Here is a 4,879-nt window from a genome sequence, read left to right as displayed (position 1 = left end):
TAAAGTTTAATACCCACATTGCAATATTTCATTTATTTTATCAATTTGACTGAGTTAAAATTTTCAAATAGGTGGCAACCCTCCTCAAAAATATTTCCAGCAGTTATCTTTCTGAAACCTCTTTAATTTAATATCTATATTGTAATATATCATTTAGTTTATCAATTAAATTGCGCTAAATTTTTTAACAGGTGGCAATCTTCCTTTAAAATATTTTCGCCTGTGAGCCTTCTTTAAACTCTTTAGTTTTATACCTTGCAATATTTCATTTACTTTATCAATTTAACTGGGTTAAAACTTTTAAAATAGGCGGCAACCCTCCTAAAAAATATTTCCAGCAGTTATCTTTCGTGAACCTCTTTAATTTAATATCTATATTGTAGTATATCATTTAGTTTATCAATTAAATTGCGCAAAATTTTTTAACAGGTGGCAACCCTCCTGTAAAATATTTTCGACTGTAAGCCTTCTTAAAACTCTTTAGTTTGACACCCACATAGCAATATTTTATTTATTTTATCAATTTGACTGAGTTAAAATTTTCACATAGTAGGTGGCAACACTCCACAAAAATATTTCCAGCAGTTATACCCTCTTTAATTTGATAACAATATTGTAATATTTCATTTATTTCATCAGTGTAATTTAGTTAAACTTTGAAACAGGTGGCAACCCTAATGATACATATTTTCGGCTGTAAGCCTTCTTAACACTCTTTACCAAACAATACAAAAAAAAAAAAATTATTCAAATCGGTTCAGCCGTTCTCGAGTTTTGACGACCGTGACATACGAACACAACATTTTTATTAATATAGATGTATATGCATGTGTCTACATATGTAGTTCAAGGGGCACCGAAATTGCGCATATGGAAACTGTGCATTTAGACATTATTTCGGTTTCAACCGAAACTGTGCATGTATGCTTTATTTCGGTTTTTACCATATGCATTATTTCGGTTTTAAACCGAAACTGTGCATGTATGCATTACTTCGTTTTTTTTCATATGCATTATTTCGCTTTTAAAACGAAAGTATGCATATGCATAATTTCGGTATTTTCTCATATGCATTATTTCGGTTTTCAACCGAAACTGTGCATGTATGCATTACTTCGGGTTTTTCATATGCATTATTTCGGTTTTCAACCGAAACTGTGCATGCATGCATTATTTCGGTTTTTGTTATATGCATTATTTCGGTTTTCAAACGAAAGAGTGCATATGCATAATTTCGGTTTTTCTAATATGCATTATTGCGGTTTTCAACCGAAACTGTGCACATATGCATTATTTCGGTTTTTTTCATATGCATTATTTCGGTTTTCAACCGAAACTGTGCATATATGCATTATTTCGGTTTTTTTCGTATGCATTATTTCGGTTTTTTTCATATGCATTATTTCGTATGCACAGTTTCCATATGCACAATTTCAGGGTGCCGTAGTTCAATCATAAATTCCAATTTATTTTTTTTTTACTTTAGGTGGTCGCCCCCCCTTTTATTCGTTCGTCCATAGCAATTTGGAAATCCACACTCCCTAACATACTAACTAAATTTACATTATATGAAATTTACTTAATCGTAATTAGTAATAGGCTAAATTAAAAGTTGAAAAATTAAGTTCGTTTTATATTTAATACAATTTTTTTTTGGTTTCCGTAAATATTTAACTAAACATTTTAATGTTTAATTTTGAAAGTATTTTACAATACAATATTTGTTCATTAAAATTTTTTTTGTAGTCTTAAGTAGCAATTTCTTTTTTAGCTTAGGGTATTGTAAAATAGTTGTTACAAATTTATTTCTTATAAATAAACCTAAGTACATTCAAAACATATTTTTTTCACTAGTATTTATAATATTGAGTTTATATAAATTAACGAATTGTGTTCAGTTGCGAAAAATTTCTATTTAGTGAATAATATTTCATTTTAAAATTTTTTATGTTCGTGTGATTGACTTGAAAAATTCATAAACATCTTTTTGTTATATTTTGAAATAATAGTTGGTTGAGATAAGATTTTCAACTAACTTTTTGAACTCTGGTTTTGTGGGTCGTTTTTACTTTATCTTTTTCTTTATCGAAGATAGTGATATTAACATCATCTACTTTAGTTACAACGTGAAGACCCTGACATATATTTTCATGCTAGATTCTGGGTTCTTTTTGTACCAGAACGAGATCGTTTTCTTTAATTTGTACTGGGCGAAAGTGTATTATACAAAACTTTGTTGCAGATTTTATGTATGTTAATTAATTCTTTGGCTATTGCACGTGATTTTTGCATCCGGTACTTAACCTCTTTTGCATAATTTTCAACATTTTAAATGGGATCAGTTTTTCGTTTTTTTTTTCAAATCGTGCGGTAAAGTCGGTGTTTTCCCGAAAACTGGTTCGAATGGAGTAAATTTATTGTTAAAAACAGAATTTGGAGTAGTATTATGCAAAAAAGTGAAATACCTAAGATAACTGTCCCAGTCAGAGATAAGGTGTGTACTCGTATTGAGAGGAAAAAGTTCTCCAGCAGCAAATGTTCTGAGAATTTACCAGCATTCGCTCTCAAAGAGACGAAATATCAACAGAAGTACGAGAACGCAATATTTGCAAAAACTTGCAAGCAGCTAAACAGCTGATTCATTTGGTGGGAAAAAATAAAGAATAAAGAATAAAAATGGAAAATAACAATGAATTAACAATTAATTGTTCCCCAGGAACTTTCAAAAAGATTCAAGCAGGTAAGAAACGGAAATTATGATTATTAGACTATAAGCATTGTAAATAAACACTTTTTATTTACTTATTGAAACCTGAAAATCCAAATTGTAGGCAGTGTGTAATACAGCAAGGTGCCGGGGAAGATACGTTTGGACAAATAACGTTTTCCCAAAAAGAGCCAGAAATATCTATCTAAGCAGGCTGCTTGTGCATATCAGCAAAATGTGGATACGGCCCCTAGAGAATCGCCAGATTTAGCAAAACCATTGTGGTTGGATGCGCCATCGAGATTTTTAATCGAGAAGGTTTGGGATTTATGTCTAAGGGTTGGCAAAAGCGATTCTCTAAAAAACACGAAGCAAATGTGGACTACAACTCGCAAAGAACTTTGCGAAATGGGATACATGTTTACGGCGGTGCAAGTGCAGACGAAATTCTATACCCTAGAACGGAACTGCAAGCAAGCGGCTTCGAATAAATCCAAAACGGGAAGGGCAAGACAGATCTGCGCATATCAAAAGTAAGTCTGTATAGGGTTTTTAATATGTTTTAAGCGAAATAAACCAAAGTTTTCGTTTATATTTATGTACATTAAGTGAACTCCAGTCTTGACGTCAGCACTGGTGTAGAAGAATTCTTAGATGCGGCGCCAGCTACACCAGGTACATACATATCGCTCATTTACTCCAATAGTGCCATAATCCAAAAATTACAAATATTTAAGTACGCAAAAATTACCGCTACGTTTTCTATGTTGTGTAAAAATTTCATAGATGAATCGGTTACCAGTAGCCAACTAGAACATAATATGTATTCATGTATGTAAATTCAAAACTTTAAAGCCGTTTTTCTCGAGTTTTTTTTTTTTAGTTATTACACTATCGAAGTAAACGAGCAATATGTTTGAATTATAAATATTCCTTACATAAAATATATTTATTTGTATATATGTAATAGACGAGCCCGATTTCACGCCGTCCACTTCCAACAAAAGGAAACCTTCGCCAGCTACACCAGGTACATATGTATGTTTGCATTATATATGTTTCTAACATACAATATATTTAATATGTTGTTTATATAGTAGATGTCCCCGATTTCACGCCGCACACCTCCAAAAGAAAGAAAACTTCGCTAGAGCGGTATTTAGAAAAAAAGAAAAGTCAGATGAAAGATTGGAGAAACTGTTTGAGGAGAGTTTGAAGAGAAAGGCTTATTTGATGGAAAGGAAAGAGCAGAGGGAAATAGAAAAACTGCTAATAATGATGTCGATAGCTGATTTGCTGAAAAAGTAAAACCATGGTAATTGCCAAATGAGAATTTTTAATATCTTATCTACATAAAATAATACTGAACTTTATTTTATTCAAACACGTTTTCTTTATTCCAGGAACAAATCCGGTAAACTTATAGCTTTGTTGTTTTTTTTCCTAAAAATTACTAATATAAACATACAAAATTAAGTAAGTTTACGAGGTTTAGGTAGTTACGAGACATTTACGCGTTTGGGTGAATTGCCCTAATATTTCTAATTAATTTGTAGAAGTTTAAGTGCAAATGAAAGTACAAATGAAATAAATACATGTATGTGATTCACTAAGTTGTTTAGTTTTGAATTATGATGATATTATAATGATCATTTCTTGAGATTCTCTGACATTTTGTACAAAGCTTTCAACATTGATTTATATGGTTTTTGTTATAGAAACGACTGTTTTAGATTAAAAATTATAGAAAAAGATTTATATTGAAGATTTTGAATATTGTGAAAAACTAAAATACTTTTGTGAGACAATGTGTGTGTAAGGATCTGACCTAACACTTATAGATGAATATATTATAGGTGGCAACACTAATACTTTTTAGCTTCTAACTGCAACCAACTTCACATTGATATAGAGACAAGATACTGACGCGCTTGATTTAATTATTGAATTGTAGTACTTAATTATAATCTTATTTAATAAACGGAAATATAGAGCATTGCGCTCCATAGCTGGTGACCCCGCAAGAACACTTAATGGAAGACGAAAACGAGGACCGATTTGAGGACGCGGTTACCCCTTTTCGGGTGGCACGGCTCACCGTGAAGCCGTCACCATTTTGGAAACCAGACCCTCGGTTGTGGTTCGCGCAGGTGAATGCTCAGTTTTCGCGCG

The 4,879-nt window shown here is 31.8% G+C and overlaps 1 long non-coding RNA gene across 1 annotated transcript; it reads left to right on the top strand.

Annotated features, from left to right (window-relative positions):
• Window positions 1–1,705: 1,705 nt before the first annotated feature.
• Window positions 1,706–4,320, top strand: LOC118751974. The gene is made up of 5 exons (XR_004994617.1): window positions 1,706–3,240; window positions 3,317–3,382; window positions 3,678–3,737; window positions 3,805–4,022; window positions 4,111–4,320. It is a non-coding gene; the product is annotated as an uncharacterized LOC118751974 (long non-coding RNA).
• The last annotated feature ends 559 nt before the right edge of the window (window positions 4,321–4,879 follow it).

Source organism: Rhagoletis pomonella, unplaced genomic scaffold (assembly GCF_013731165.1).
Source record: "Rhagoletis pomonella isolate Grant_MI unplaced genomic scaffold, Rhpom_1.0 Rhpom_scaffold_01134, whole genome shotgun sequence".
In the NCBI taxonomy this organism is placed as follows: Eukaryota; Metazoa; Arthropoda; class Insecta; order Diptera; family Tephritidae; genus Rhagoletis; species Rhagoletis pomonella.
Note: the sequence above shows the minus strand (reverse complement) of the source record. Positions and strands in the feature narration are given on the sequence as shown.